This window comes from Schistocerca piceifrons, chromosome 2, assembly GCF_021461385.2.
Source record: "Schistocerca piceifrons isolate TAMUIC-IGC-003096 chromosome 2, iqSchPice1.1, whole genome shotgun sequence".
NCBI classification, from domain to species: Eukaryota; Metazoa; Arthropoda; class Insecta; order Orthoptera; family Acrididae; genus Schistocerca; species Schistocerca piceifrons.
Window position 1 is genome coordinate 646,885,722 of NC_060139.1, and position 16,089 is coordinate 646,901,810.

General features: G+C 46.4%; 9 non-coding genes across 9 annotated transcripts; all 9 read right to left on the reverse strand.

Annotated features, from left to right (window-relative positions):
• Window positions 1-309: 309 nt before the first annotated feature.
• Trnas-gcu lies at window positions 310-391 on the reverse strand. Its single transcript has one exon. It is a non-coding gene; the product is annotated as a tRNA-Ser (tRNA).
• An 822-nt stretch (window positions 392-1,213) lies between these two features.
• Window positions 1,214-1,295, reverse strand: Trnas-gcu. The gene has a single exon. It is a non-coding gene; the product is annotated as a tRNA-Ser (tRNA).
• An 822-nt stretch (window positions 1,296-2,117) lies between these two features.
• Trnas-gcu lies at window positions 2,118-2,199 on the reverse strand. Its single transcript has one exon. It is a non-coding gene; the product is annotated as a tRNA-Ser (tRNA).
• An 822-nt stretch (window positions 2,200-3,021) lies between these two features.
• On the reverse strand, window positions 3,022-3,103 carry Trnas-gcu. The gene has a single exon. It is a non-coding gene; the product is annotated as a tRNA-Ser (tRNA).
• An 822-nt stretch (window positions 3,104-3,925) lies between these two features.
• Trnas-gcu lies at window positions 3,926-4,007 on the reverse strand. The gene has a single exon. It is a non-coding gene; the product is annotated as a tRNA-Ser (tRNA).
• Window positions 4,008-4,829: 822 nt separating this feature from the next.
• On the reverse strand, window positions 4,830-4,911 carry Trnas-gcu. The gene has a single exon. It is a non-coding gene; the product is annotated as a tRNA-Ser (tRNA).
• An 822-nt stretch (window positions 4,912-5,733) lies between these two features.
• Trnas-gcu lies at window positions 5,734-5,815 on the reverse strand. The gene has a single exon. It is a non-coding gene; the product is annotated as a tRNA-Ser (tRNA).
• Window positions 5,816-12,481: 6,666 nt separating this feature from the next.
• Trnas-gcu lies at window positions 12,482-12,563 on the reverse strand. The gene has a single exon. It is a non-coding gene; the product is annotated as a tRNA-Ser (tRNA).
• Window positions 12,564-15,701: 3,138 nt separating this feature from the next.
• Trnas-gcu lies at window positions 15,702-15,783 on the reverse strand. Its single transcript has one exon. It is a non-coding gene; the product is annotated as a tRNA-Ser (tRNA).
• Window positions 15,784-16,089: the final 306 nt, after the last annotated feature.

A 16,089-nucleotide genomic window follows, 5' to 3' on the forward strand; every position in this document is an offset into this window, starting at 1 on the left:
ACAGTTGGAGGTATTATAGGCTCGATACGTTAAAATGACTGCGATAAGTAAACACTTAAATATGAATGAGAACGCACCGTTCCCAAACACCACCATGGTGCCAAACTTCGATTCGTTTATAGATCTTGAGATGATGTTTGATTCGAAAGACGTACGCTATCGAATGTTGTGTATTTCCAATTGGTAGGCGGTTTAGTTTCGTATTTCTTACGGATGTTAACTTTCACCTACACGTTCCATTGCTACCACTGAGTGGCGTTTCGCATGTAGAAGGCGAGATCCGAAATGGGTGCTTTACGTAAAATTCTTCGACGAGGATGGGATTCGAACCCACGCGTGCAGAGCACATTGGATTAGCAGTCCAACGCCATAACCACTCGGCCACCTCGTCTGATGCATCGGAAACTGCATCCCTCGCTAGTCCTTACGGAAAGAAGTCGTTTGTCGATTCGAAATCGCATCGTACTGTGGCTGGTGTACACGCTGTAACGCCCTGCTGCAGTGCAGCTGACCAAGCTCCCACTCGTGAATCATTTAATGATGGCATCCGTCCACGTCGGTATCCGATCGGAGGAAAGTAGTCGGCCCACTTACTTACTGCAGAAATAAGCACCGAATCGTCGTGTAGCGTTGTCTAATGCAAATGAAAAATGTCCTGTGCATTCAGTATAACAACTACTGCAACGCCGCGATTATCTCGATTCGAAACATTTATTTGTCACCTTCGTTGACCTCATCGCTGATGTTGCTTTCAAGTTTCTTTCGAAGAGCAAACCACGTTCTTCGTAGCCGAATTGTGAGACCAGAGGCTCCTGCTGTTGGCGATGGAGCCAGGCCCTATCAGATCGCTTCCGTATACGGCGGCCGGATGGAAAGCAAACTGTCGAAAGGCGACAGTTGCGCTACAGTTGGAGGTATTATAGGCTCGATACGTTAAAATGACTGCGATAAGTAAACACTTAAATATGAATGAGAACGCACCGTTCCCAAACACCACCATGGTGCCAAACTTCGATTCGTTTATAGATCTTGAGATGATGTTTGATTCGAAAGACGTACGCTATCGAATGTTGTGTATTTCCAATTGGTAGGCGGTTTAGTTTCGTATTTCTTACGGATGTTAACTTTCACCTACACGTTCCATTGCTACCACTGAGTGGCGTTTCGCATGTAGAAGGCGAGATCCGAAATGGGTGCTTTACGTAAAATTCTTCGACGAGGATGGGATTCGAACCCACGCGTGCAGAGCACATTGGATTAGCAGTCCAACGCCTTAACCACTCGGCCACCTCGTCTGATGCATCGGAAACTGCATCCCTCGCTAGTCCTTACGGAAAGAAGTCGTTTGTCGATTCGAAATCGCATCGTACTGTGGCTGGTGTACACGCTGTAACGCCCTGCTGCAGTGCAGCTGACCAAGCTCCCACTCGTGAATCATTTAATGATGGCATCCGTCCACGTCGGTATCCGATCGGAGGAAAGTAGTCGGCCCACTTACTTACTGCAGAAATAAGCACCGAATCGTCGTGTAGCGTTGTCTAATGCAAATGAAAAATGTCCTGTGCATTCAGTATAACAACTACTGCAACGCCGCGATTATCTCGATTCGAAACATTTATTTGTCACCTTCGTTGACCTCATCGCTGATGTTGCTTTCAAGTTTCTTTCGAAGAGCAAACCACGTTCTTCGTAGCCGAATTGTGAGACCAGAGGCTCCTGCTGTTGGCGATGGAGCCAGGCCCTATCAGATCGCTTCCGTATACGGCGGCCGGATGGAAAGCAAACTGTCGAAAGGCGACAGTTGCGCTACAGTTGGAGGTATTATAGGCTCGATACGTTAAAATGACTGCGATAAGTAAACACTTAAATATGAATGAGAACGCACCGTTCCCAAACACCACCATGGTGCCAAACTTCGATTCGTTTATAGATCTTGAGATGATGTTTGATTCGAAAGACGTACGCTATCGAATGTTGTGTATTTCCAATTGGTAGGCGGTTTAGTTTCGTATTTCTTACGGATGTTAACTTTCACCTACACGTTCCATTGCTACCACTGAGTGGCGTTTCGCATGTAGAAGGCGAGATCCGAAATGGGTGCTTTACGTAAAATTCTTCGACGAGGATGGGATTCGAACCCACGCGTGCAGAGCACATTGGATTAGCAGTCCAACGCCTTAACCACTCGGCCACCTCGTCTGATGCATCGGAAACTGCATCCCTCGCTAGTCCTTACGGAAAGAAGTCGTTTGTCGATTCGAAATCGCATCGTACTGTGGCTGGTGTACACGCTGTAACGCCCTGCTGCAGTGCAGCTGACCAAGCTCCCACTCGTGAATCATTTAATGATGGCATCCGTCCACGTCGGTATCCGATCGGAGGAAAGTAGTCGGCCCACTTACTTACTGCAGAAATAAGCACCGAATCGTCGTGTAGCGTTGTCTAATGCAAATGAAAAATGTCCTGTGCATTCAGTATAACAACTACTGCAACGCCGCGATTATCTCGATTCGAAACATTTATTTGTCACCTTCGTTGACCTCATCGCTGATGTTGCTTTCAAGTTTCTTTCGAAGAGCAAACCACGTTCTTCGTAGCCGAATTGTGAGACCAGAGGCTCCTGCTGTTGGCGATGGAGCCAGGCCCTATCAGATCGCTTCCGTATACGGCGGCCGGATGGAAAGCAAACTGTCGAAAGGCGACAGTTGCGCTACAGTTGGAGGTATTATAGGCTCGATACGTTAAAATGACTGCGATAAGTAAACACTTAAATATGAATGAGAACGCACCGTTCCCAAACACCACCATGGTGCCAAACTTCGATTCGTTTATAGATCTTGAGATGATGTTTGATTCGAAAGACGTACGCTATCGAATGTTGTGTATTTCCAATTGGTAGGCGGTTTAGTTTCGTATTTCTTACGGATGTTAACTTTCACCTACACGTTCCATTGCTACCACTGAGTGGCGTTTCGCATGTAGAAGGCGAGATCCGAAATGGGTGCTTTACGTAAAATTCTTCGACGAGGATGGGATTCGAACCCACGCGTGCAGAGCACATTGGATTAGCAGTCCAACGCCTTAACCACTCGGCCACCTCGTCTGATGCATCGGAAACTGCATCCCTCGCTAGTCCTTACGGAAAGAAGTCGTTTGTCGATTCGAAATCGCATCGTACTGTGGCTGGTGTACACGCTGTAACGCCCTGCTGCAGTGCAGCTGACCAAGCTCCCACTCGTGAATCATTTAATGATGGCATCCGTCCACGTCGGTATCCGATCGGAGGAAAGTAGTCGGCCCACTTACTTACTGCAGAAATAAGCACCGAATCGTCGTGTAGCGTTGTCTAATGCAAATGAAAAATGTCCTGTGCATTCAGTATAACAACTACTGCAACGCCGCGATTATCTCGATTCGAAACATTTATTTGTCACCTTCGTTGACCTCATCGCTGATGTTGCTTTCAAGTTTCTTTCGAAGAGCAAACCACGTTCTTCGTAGCCGAATTGTGAGACCAGAGGCTCCTGCTGTTGGCGATGGAGCCAGGCCCTATCAGATCGCTTCCGTATACGGCGGCCGGATGGAAAGCAAACTGTCGAAAGGCGACAGTTGCGCTACAGTTGGAGGTATTATAGGCTCGATACGTTAAAATGACTGCGATAAGTAAACACTTAAATATGAATGAGAACGCACCGTTCCCAAACACCACCATGGTGCCAAACTTCGATTCGTTTATAGATCTTGAGATGATGTTTGATTCGAAAGACGTACGCTATCGAATGTTGTGTATTTCCAATTGGTAGGCGGTTTAGTTTCGTATTTCTTACGGATGTTAACTTTCACCTACACGTTCCATTGCTACCACTGAGTGGCGTTTCGCATGTAGAAGGCGAGATCCGAAATGGGTGCTTTACGTAAAATTCTTCGACGAGGATGGGATTCGAACCCACGCGTGCAGAGCACATTGGATTAGCAGTCCAACGCCTTAGCCACTCGGCCACCTCGTCTGATGCATCGGAAACTGCATCCCTCGCTAGTCCTTACGGAAAGAAGTCGTTTGTCGATTCGAAATCGCATCGTACTGTGGCTGGTGTACACGCTGTAACGCCCTGCTGCAGTGCAGCTGACCAAGCTCCCACTCGTGAATCATTTAATGATGGCATCCGTCCACGTCGGTATCCGATCGGAGGAAAGTAGTCGGCCCACTTACTTACTGCAGAAATAAGCACCGAATCGTCGTGTAGCGTTGTCTAATGCAAATGAAAAATGTCCTGTGCATTCAGTATAACAACTACTGCAACGCCGCGATTATCTCGATTCGAAACATTTATTTGTCACCTTCGTTGACCTCATCGCTGATGTTGCTTTCAAGTTTCTTTCGAAGAGCAAACCACGTTCTTCGTAGCCGAATTGTGAGACCAGAGGCTCCTGCTGTTGGCGATGGAGCCAGGCCCTATCAGATCGCTTCCGTATACGGCGGCCGGATGGAAAGCAAACTGTCGAAAGGCGACAGTTGCGCTACAGTTGGAGGTATTATAGGCTCGATACGTTAAAATGACTGCGATAAGTAAACACTTAAATATGAATGAGAACGCACCGTTCCCAAACACCACCATGGTGCCAAACTTCGATTCGTTTATAGATCTTGAGATGATGTTTGATTCGAAAGACGTACGCTATCGAATGTTGTGTATTTCCAATTGGTAGGCGGTTTAGTTTCGTATTTCTTACGGATGTTAACTTTCACCTACACGTTCCATTGCTACCACTGAGTGGCGTTTCGCATGTAGAAGGCGAGATCCGAAATGGGTGCTTTACGTAAAATTCTTCGACGAGGATGGGATTCGAACCCACGCGTGCAGAGCACATTGGATTAGCAGTCCAACGCCTTAACCACTCGGCCACCTCGTCTGATGCATCGGAAACTGCATCCCTCGCTAGTCCTTACGGAAAGAAGTCGTTTGTCGATTCGAAATCGCATCGTACTGTGGCTGGTGTACACGCTGTAACGCCCTGCTGCAGTGCAGCTGACCAAGCTCCCACTCGTGAATCATTTAATGATGGCATCCGTCCACGTCGGTATCCGATCGGAGGAAAGTAGTCGGCCCACTTACTTACTGCAGAAATAAGCACCGAATCGTCGTGTAGCGTTGTCTAATGCAAATGAAAAATGTCCTGTGCATTCAGTATAACAACTACTGCAACGCCGCGATTATCTCGATTCAAAACATTTATTTGTCACCTTCGTTGACCTCATCGCTGATGTTGCTTTCAAGTTTCTTTCGAAGAGCAAACCACGTTCTTCGTAGCCGAATTGTGAGACCAGAGGCTCCTGCTGTTGGCGATGGAGCCAGGCCCTATCAGATCGCTTCCGTATACGGCGGCCGGATGGAAAGCAAACTGTCGAAAGGCGACAGTTGCGCTACGGTTGGAGGTATTATAGGCTCGATACGTTAAAATGACTGCGATAAGTAAGCACTTAAATATGAATGAGAACGTACCGTTCCCAAACACCACCATGGTGCCAAACTTCGATTCGTTTATAGATCTTGAGATGATGTTTGATTCGAAAGACGTACGCTATCGAATGTTGTGTATTTCCAATTGGTAGGCGGTTTAGTTTCGTATTTCTTACGGATGTTAACTTTCACCTACACGTTCCTTTGCTACTACTGAGTGGCGTTTCGCATGTAGAAGGCGTGATCCGAAATGGGTGCTTTACGTAAAATTCTTCGACGAGGATGGGATTCGAACCCACGCGTGCAGAGCACATTGGATTAGCAGTCCAACGCCTTAACCACTCGGCCACCTTTTTTTTTTTTTTTTTTTTTATTTTTTTTTTTTTTTTTTTTAGACGACGACGACGACGACGACAACCGCGAGGGTCTCTACCAGGGGTAGGAAATACATCACAAGAACTAAGTATTCCACGTCGGCATTCTCCGGAGACTGCCAAAAGCAGCAGTTTCTGGTGCCTACTTTAATAGCACCATTCGCACTATTCATTTGCGAGAGCATTTCTTAAATACCGCACCCATTCATAATTTTTTTTATCCTTGACCGCTTTTTTCGAAAGATCTACGGTAGAAGGGGCTGTTACAAAATTCATTTGCCTCCTGTGAGGATCGAACTCACGACCTCTGGTTTACTAGGCCAGCGCTCTGCCACTTTTTTTTTATTTTTTTTTTTTTTTAGATTACCTGCAATCTTCGGATCCGAAGTCCGACGCCTTATCCATTTTTTTTTTTTACCTTATCCATTTTTTTTTTATTAATTTTTCCACCATCATCACCGCTTTTTTTTGTTTTTTTTTAAATGCACTGTAATGACCCAGTGCAGCTCGGGGGAGGCGCGTTGGGCAGGGGTCGAAACCCGAGGCCTGGCCATGACGTCTCCCCCTCCCTGCACTGAAGCACAGTGGCACCAATACGTAGTAATTTTCCTTGGTTCAGAGTCTTATGATACTTATAAGTGGACACGGGGCTTGTGATGCAGTGTCTATCCAAACAGGTAAAAGCTTGGCAGGAAAGCAAAATAAGTAAGAGCTAGCGAGAATGTCTTCCCTATCATGAAGTGAGATCAGTATGCCCCTATACCGGTGCCATTAATGTAACTGGCGCAGGAGCGATCAATAGAAGTGGAAACTTAACCAATCCCCTGCTTTTCGAAGACAATACTAAGCATATTCGCAAAGTCCCTCTTAAGATGTGGGAGAGATTGTTGCGTCCAGTACTCATGAAGCATGTAACCAATAAACGAAATAAAATCGGAAATACCATCACCATCAACCACTGCAAAAATGTAACGGCCAAGAAGCCACATAATGGTATTGTTCTTTGTCCCGGGATAAAAAACCGTGTCCGGCCAGCAGAGAATATCAGTTGTAAATGCCGATTCCGAGCTCCTGGTGAGTAACGCCAATTGTCGGCGCAGCCAGTACCACATGCGATGACGGTCAGCGCAGGTAAATCGGTGTTGGAGTGTATCAACACAACCACACGTTTGACAAAGCGGAGAGACACTTAAACCTATACGATGAAGTCGTTCGTTCGTAGGAATCAGCTGGTGAACTACCTTATACCATAGGGAGGCAACAGGTGCTGAATGAACGGGTAAGCTAATATTCGTCCATATGTGACGCCAATTAAAACGGGGATATTGCAAAACAATCGGGATGGAAGAAGAAGACCTGTGCCATTTGTCAAGCAGTGTTCGCATAGTAAAAACAGGACGACGTTGGAAGTGGAGATCCAGATAACTAATCTCAATGTAGAAGTCCCGAACATGCCGTAGTTTCGCATTTAGAGGCCCTACGTTAATAGGCGGTGACAAGCTCGCAGGACGAACGACATGGAATAATCGCGAAGTAACAGTCGGGGACTCAGAAAATAAAAGATGGAGGGTGCGCTTAACATAAAGGGCCGCAGCCTTGACACGGACATCGGTGAACGACAAGCCGCCCGCAAGACGCGGCTTCGTAAGAACATCACAACGTAATTTAAAAATGTGCCCCCGCCAAATATATCTGTTGATAAGCTGGACCATTTTTGCACCCTGCATTCTTGGAAGCGGAAACAACTGAGCAACGTAAAATACTTTACATAAAACATAAGTGTCTAATACACGCTTTTTTTGCAGTAGCGGTATCGAACGCCATGAGTGTTCGAATAAAACACCTTGAAGCTTGGAAATGGCCACTTGCCAATTTTTTGCAGCCATACGAAGAGGACACCGTTCAAGATAGATGCCTAAATGTGTATGGTGTTCAACAGCCGTAACCCACGGAACAACCACATTTTCAAAGCCCCGCAAATTCAGAAGTTTGCTTTTACGGGGGTTGAGACGAGAACCAGAGGCCGCAGAAAATTTATCTAGTTCCATTTTCAACTGCGGCACTTCTGCGGCGGAACGAAGCAAAACAACCAAATCATCAGCATAAGCTGTTGCTGTCAGGGTAACCCCAGAAATCGTAAGACCACGAAGTGTCGAGTTGAGACGAGAGAGGAGTGGTTGAAGGGAGAGAACATAAAGGGTCATGGATAAAGGGCTACCTTGCGGGACGCCACGTTTAATATCAATGACCTTCGTTAGCTGGCCATTAATGTCAATCTTAGCAGAAATACCAGTCGTCATATTCTTAAGTACCAGCAGCGCCTTTTCATTAAAACCGAGTCGGCGCAGCAGAAGCTCTAAAAACGAATGGGACACACGATCAAAAGCCTTACTAAAATCAACAAATAAAAGCTCACAGGAAATATTGGTGACAGCGACAATCGACACGACATCACGATACCCCGCCAGAGGAGTCAATATGGAGCGCCCTGGAAAGCAGCTTTGACAAGGAGTTATCACAGGTGTAAGCAAGAGGGATAGACGTGCATTAACAGCCCTAGCAGCCGTCTTATAATCAAAATTTAAAAGGGTTAAAGGACGAAAGTCACTAGCTGTCTTCAAACCAGCAGATTTTGGTATCAGGACAACCGTACCTCTCTTGAAATCGGCTGGAATTGTGCCACCATTCAAGATTTCATTTACAATATCCGTAAAAACAGGCCCTATAATAGTCCAAAAGCGAACAAAAAATTCCTTAGGATGGCCATCCGGACCAGGAGATTTGTGAGATGGTGAACAAGCAATGAAAGCTGAAATTTCGTCTGCAGTAAAAGGAGCTAAAAATTCCACATTATGGTCCTCTGTTAAAACTGATGGGATAGCAGTTAAAATCTCGTCAACATCAAGCGGATCAGAATCAGCCACAGCATATAAGGTCTCATAGTAGCAGGTAAGTTCATGGGTTATTTGATTCTGTAAGGTAAGCCGGCAACCATCAGCTGCCATAAGGCCGTCAATCAATACACGTCGACGGTTCTTGTGGTGACGAAACAGGTGGTACATGGAAGTCATTTCATGTGCTAAGGTGGACGGCGTTTTAGATTTAATCTTCAATCCTTCCATCTGAAGCCGTTTAATACTAAGGAGCTTGGCTTTAATTTTCCGAATCTCAGAAAGGTGGGCACCTGTCATCCGAGAAGTATCATAAAGTTCGCGAAGCACCGAATAATAACACTCAAAAGTCAGTTTCAGATCTCGCGCTCTATTATAACTGTAGGACATTAAAGTGCGACGTAGTTTTGGCTTCGCACAGTGGATCCACCAGTGAAGCTTAGACGGATAGTATCGCAGAGAACGTAAACACATGTCCCACGCCGTCTGTATTAGAGGTTCGATGTCAGGGTCATCGAGCAAGGAGACATTTAATTTCCACAGCGGCCGATAAAGTTTAAGAGGCTGACGCTCCAAATTAATTATAACCGCAAGGGCACAATGATCCGTAAAACTGGCTGGAATAACATCTACATTTAAAACAGAAACACTAAGGGGATCAGAAATATACAATCGGTCCAGTCGACTACTTGACGTGGCAGTAAAAAATGTAAATTTAACTAAAGTGGGGTGTTTAACCTCCCACGCATCGCGTAGTCGTAGTTGACGTACAAGAGAATGTAGCTCGAAACAATAATTAAAATGAGGCGATTGGTCCTTAGCTTGTAGTACACAATTAAAATCACCCCCCAATATCAAAGTCGCAGGATTTTTGCGTAAAAGATAAATCAGATCCTCTTTATAAAAACGAGACCTTTCCTGCCGTTTGCTGGAACCAGAGGGGGCGTAAATATTAACCAAGGTTGTGTCAAATAACCGACAACCAATACCCCTTCCCGAGTCTAAGAGCTCAATTTCGGTAACGGGGATACCGTCACGAATTAGTAAGGCAGTACCTGTGGAAAACTCAGGCGCAAAATTTATAATAGTGCGAAAGCCAGGAACAAACAGGTGTGCAACGGAGACTTCCTGCAGGAAAACAACATCAGCTGCAGAGTCATAAATGAACTGCTGCAGAGACGCTAACTTCAGAGCAGATTGAATGCTATTTATATTTAAGGTAATAAACGTGTACGCCTGCAACATCAACAAAACAAAAGGGAAAATGAACCCTAATTACACCACATTAGAAGCAACGACATCCAGATCATCAACATCAGACATGGCAGAGGGTGATTGCCCGGAATCAACGGAATCAGAGTCATCCTTTGCATGCTTGTGTTTTTTCCGCACCGCGTGAAGATTGGGGGGCACTTTCACCCGACGGCGTATCTGATGCACACCAGATTCAAGAGCAGGTGGAGTGGGGGGTTCGAGATCAGGCACGTCAACCAAGGCATCCGAAGGATTATCAGGGCGAGAGGAATCAGAAGAAGGAGCAAGCAAGGGGAAAACTGCATCAGGAACATCGGCACCGGCATCAGAAGGTGTAGGTATTGGAAGTGTAGGAGGTGGAGAGATAGGGTTGGAATCCGCTGAAGCGGAGCGCGCAGTTCTAGAAGCGATTTTCCGACAAACAGCTGTCTGCACCGAAGTGTCGTCAACATGTTGTGATGCCTGTGTCGGGGGGGGATGTCAACACCACCTCGACCGAATGTTGGGGCTCTTGCGCCGACGGCGTGGCAGCAAGTTTGACGTCATCAGGCAAAGCAGGAGACACAGTGGGAACAGAATCCAAAACAAGCATGGGAGATTCCGGAAGTCTCTCGTCAGATCCGCAAACCGGCTGCGAAACAGCAGCTTCGTCATCAGTGCTACCGGTATCACTAGCACGACGGCGTTTGTTATTGGAAACAGACGGGATCGGTGTAGAAGCAGCCGATACATCTGGGCGAGTGGGTAACGGGGGAAAACCTGCATCAGAGGAAGGTGTCACCCGTTGTGAAGAATCTACTGCAGGAGGCTGACACGAGACAGTGGAGGAAGCTGCTGGCACAAGATCGGCAACCGTTAATTTGCGGCGTTGTGCTAGCCCATTTTTAAGCACAAACACCCGCTTAGGGCAATTAGCACGAACATGACCATTTTCATTACATAGAAAACACGTACCAACTTGCCCCACATAAGTAAGATGAACACGATAACCACATACAACCAGATGGGACGGTATGTTCGACTTAATATGCATTTCAACCGATCTGACACCATTATAACATTGCAGCTTATGTTGTGCAGACCAACGTTCATTTCGAATTGACCGAACGGTACCATAACCAAGCAAAGCTTCCTTGAGGTAACTGTTTTCAACTTCAGGGGGTAAATTATAAACCCGAACTGTGGTATACGTAATTTCAGCATTTGAAACAGTAACACTGCTAACAGAACCATCTCTATGACGGAACGACACTTGCTCACCATGTTTAAGTAAAATCTTATCTAGCAAAACCGGGTTCAACAATTTCACAAAAAAGCAGTAAAGTTCTGTGTCAAAATACGCCGTATGTACCTGGTCCGATGTAATGCCAATCGTATCCACAATCCATTCGTGAATTTCCAACGAAGTTGGTTGAACATTCCTGGTGGCCTTGTTAAACTGAAAACTGAGAGTACACTTCCGCGGAAACAACCGGGAAGCCATAACACTTAATTAATGCGGCAAAAGCCGCTACACAACACAAGACACAACACAAACACTAAGGCGACGAAACAACGAAGAAAAGAAGACAAAGAAACGTCACAAACAGAAAGTAAATAGTCACAACCCGAGGGAAACGGCGGATCGAATACACAGCACGTGCGATCGCTGTCGCGTCTCAAGCGGAACTGCCACCTCGTCTGATGCATCGGAAACTGCATCCCTCGCTAGTCCTTACGGAAAGAAGTCGTTTGTCGATTCGAAATCGCATCGTACTGTGGCTGGTGTACACGCTGTAACGCACTGCTGCAGTGCAGCTGACCAAGCTCCCACTCGTGAATCATTTAATGATGGCATCCGTCCACGTCGGTATCCGATCGGAGGAAAGTAGTCGGCCCACTTACTTACTGCAGAAATAAGCACCGAATCGTCGTGTAGCGTTGTCTAATGCAAATGAAAAATGTCCTGTGCATTCAGTATAACAACTACTGCAACGCCGCGATTATCTCGATTCGAAACATTTATTTGTCACCTTCGTTGACCTCATCGCTGATGTTGCTTTCAAGTTTCTTTCGAAGAGCAAACCACGTTCTTCGTAGCCGAATTGTGAGACCAGAGGCTCCTGCTGTTGGCGATGGAGCCAGGCCCTATCAGATCGCTTCCGTATACGGCGGCCGGATGGAAAGCAAACTGTCGAAAGGCGACAGTTGCGCTACAGTTGGAGGTATTATAGGCTCGATACGTTAAAATGACTGCGATAAGTAAACACTTAAATATGAATGAGAACGCACCGTTCCCAAACACCACCATGGTGCCAAACTTCGATTCGTTTATAGATCTTGAGATGATGTTTGATTCGAAAGACGTACGCTATCGAATGTTGTGTATTTCCAATTGGTAGGCGGTTTAGTTTCGTATTTCTTACGGATGTTAACTTTCACCTACACGTTCCATTGCTACCACTGAGTGGCGTTTCGCATGTAGAAGGCGTGATCCGAAACGGGTGCTTTACGTAAAATTCTTCGACGAGGATGGGATTCGAACCCACGCGTGCAGAGCACATTGGATTAGCAGTCCAACGCCTTAACCACTCGGCCACCTCGTCTGATGCATCGGAAACTGCATCCCTCGCTAGTCCTTACGGAAAGAAGTCGTTTGTCGATTCGAAATCGCATCGTACTGTGGCTGGTGTACACGCTGTAACGCCCTGCTGCAGTGCAGCTGACCAAGCTCCCACTCGTGAATCATTTAATGATGGCATCCGTCCACGTCGGTATCCGATCGGAGGAAAGTAGTCGGCCCACTTACTTACTGCAGAAATAAGCACCGAATCGTCGTGTAGCGTTGTCTAATGCAAATGAAAAGTGTTCTGTGCATTCAGTATAACAACTACTGCAACGACGCGATTATCTCGATTCGAAACATTTATTTGTCACCTTCGTTGACCTCATCGCTATTGTTGCTTTCAAGTTTCTTTCGAAGAGCAAACCACGTTCTTCGTAGCCGAATTGTGAGACCAGAGGCTCCTGCTGTTGGCGATGGAGCCAGGCCCTATCAGATCGCTTCCGTATACGGCGGCCGGATGGAAAGCAAACTGTCGAAAGGCGACAGTTGCGCTACGGTTGGAGGTATTATAGGCTCGATACGTTAAAATGACTGCGATAAGTAAGCACTTAAATATGAATGAGAACGCACCGTTCCCAAACACCACCATGGTGCCAAACTTCGATTCGTTTATAGATCTTGAGATGATGTTTGATTCGAAAGACGTACGCTATCGAATGTTGTGTATTTCCAATTGGTAGGCGGTTTAGTTTCGTATTTCTTACGGATGTTAACTTTCACCTACACGTTCCATTGCTACTACTGAGTGGTGTTTCGCATGTAGAAGGCGTGATCCGAAACGGGTGCTTTACGTAAAATTCTTCGACGAGGATGGGATTCGAACCCACGCGTGCAGAGCACATTGGATTAGCAGTCCAACGCCTTAACCACTTTTTTTTTTTTTTTTTTAAAGTCGGGCCAAGTCGCATAAGAGGAGCAACAAAATGCGCTTTTCCGGTACCGGGAATCGAACCTGTTCCTCCTGGGTGAGAGCCAGGTACCCTAGCCACTTTTTTTTTTTTTTTAACGCGTCGGACCAGAGTGTCAATTGTTCACATCGAATAAGAAGTTCATTTGATATTGACGGCGAGCTTTTGGCGCTGACTCAGCCACTGACCTGCGATCAGTTTGCACAAAATGCTAGGGCTCGTCCGGGATTTGAACCCGGGACCTCCTGCACCCTAAGCAGGAATCATACCCCTTTTTTTTTTTTTTTTTTTTTTTTGAAGCAGACACTCTACCACTCGAACGAATATATCTATTGAAAAAAAATATTAAAGAATATCCACCACACAGCCACTTCAAAAGAAGTACAGTACTGAAATTAAAATCCTAAAACATGACTATATAATGTAGACTGCTTACTGAAATAAAGGTTAAAACACGAAAACTTCAGTCCTGGTGTAGAGAAGAAACATACATAAAGGCGGCAAATTCAGAAACAGTATAAAAGAAAATGGCTCACACAGGTGACCTTAGCCAACACCCTCTCTTTCAAATGTCAGGCTAAGCATATTGGCAAAATCATCTCGGAGGCCTGGCAATCGCAAGCGCTGCCAGTAAGCATTAAGCATGTACTGCCGAAACGCTAGGTGTCCATCCTCTTCATGACAACTGTTGACAAAATGTACGAAATGGCCAATCAACCACATGACGGTATGGAGCTTCGTCCGCGGAAAAAAGGAAGAATCGGGCCGGACGATGATGTCAATAGTATAAGCGGCTTCAGCAGACCTAGTGACAAAAGCAAGTTGTTTCCTGAGCCAACGCCAATTAGCAAGGTGCCCACAGCAGGTGAATCGATGTTCAAGGGTATCCAGGAGACCACACCGAGTACAGGTGTCCGTGTCAGAAAGACCAATACGGTGCAGTCGTACATTGGTGGGAACCAAATTATTTATTACCCTATACCACGTGGACGCCACGGCCATAGAGTGGATCGGCAGACTAACGTTCTTCCAGACGTTCCTCCAGGACACGGATGGAGACGCCAGTTCTATTGGATTGGGACTGGCCAGCCCCTCCCAGCGGGCAATCAAGCTCTTGGTCGTTGGCACCGGTCGCCGCAAGAAGACGTCACCGAGGTAACTCACCGCAATGTAAAATTCCCGAATGTGTTTCAACTTAAAATTTAGGCGTCCGACATCGACAGGTGGAGCAAGGCTCGCCGGACGCACAACAGTAAAAAGCCTGGATGTAATGGAAGTCACTTCTTGCGTAACAATTAGAGTCGTTCGGCGGACGTACAAAGCAGACGCCTTGCGAGTAATGTCAGAGAGGCCCAAGCCTCCGGAGAGACGCGGTTTCGTCATTACCTCGTAACGTAACTTGAATAGATGGCCCTTCCATATAAACCTGCTAGACAATTGGCGCAACCTTTTCGCCACCATCATGGGAAGTGGGAACAGCTGAGCAACATAATAAGCTTTACATAGGACGTAGGTGTCTAAAATTCGGACTTTTTGCAAAATGGTAGCAGAGCGCTGCTCATGGACCATCAGAGCCCCCTGTATCTTCTCGGTGACAGATTTCCAATTGAGAGCCGCCATTTTTAGAGGACACCGATCAATGATAATCCCCAAGGACGTATGGCGATCGACAAAAGTGGCCCAAGGGACGTCAGCATCGCGAAATCCTCGAATATCAAGGAAGTTACATTTACCCTGATTGAGACGCGCTCCAGAGACACGACAGTATGCATCAACTGCCCCTTAGCCGAATTGTGAGACCAGAGGCTCCTGCTGTTGGCGATGGAGCCAGGCCCTATCAGATCGCTTCCGTATACGGCGGCCGGATGGAAAGCAAACTGTCGAAAGGCGACAGTTGCGCTACGGTTGGAGGTATTATAGGCTCGATACGTTAAAATGACTGCGATAAGTAAGCACTTAAATATGAATGAGAACGCACCGTTCCCAAACACCACCATGGTGCCAAACTTCGATTCGTTTATAGATCTTGAGATGATGTTTGATTCGAAAGACGTACGCTATCGAATGTTGTGTATTTCCAATTGGTAGGCGGTTTAGTTTCGTATTTCTTACGGATGTTAACTTTCACCTACACGTTCCATTGCTACTACTGAGTGGCGTTTCGCATGTAGAAGGCGTGATCCGAAATGGGTGCTTTACGTAAAATTCTTCGACGAGGATGGGATTCGAACCCACGCGTGCAGAGCACATTGGATTAGCAGTCCAACGCCTTAACCACTCGGCCACCTCGTCTGATGCATCGGAAACTGCGTCCCTCGCTAGTCCTTACGGAAAGAAGTCGTTTGTCGATTCGAAATCGCATCGTACTGTGGCTGGTGTACACGCTGTAACGCCCTGCTGCAGTGCAGCTGACCAAGTTCCCACTCGTGAATCATTTAATGATGGCATCCGTCCACGTTGGTATCCGATCGGAGGAAAGTAGTCGGCCCACTTACTTACTGCAGAAATAAGCACCGAATCGTCGTGTAGCGTTGTCTAATGCAAATGAAAAATGTCCTGTGCATTCAGTATAACAACTACTGCAACGCCGCGATTATC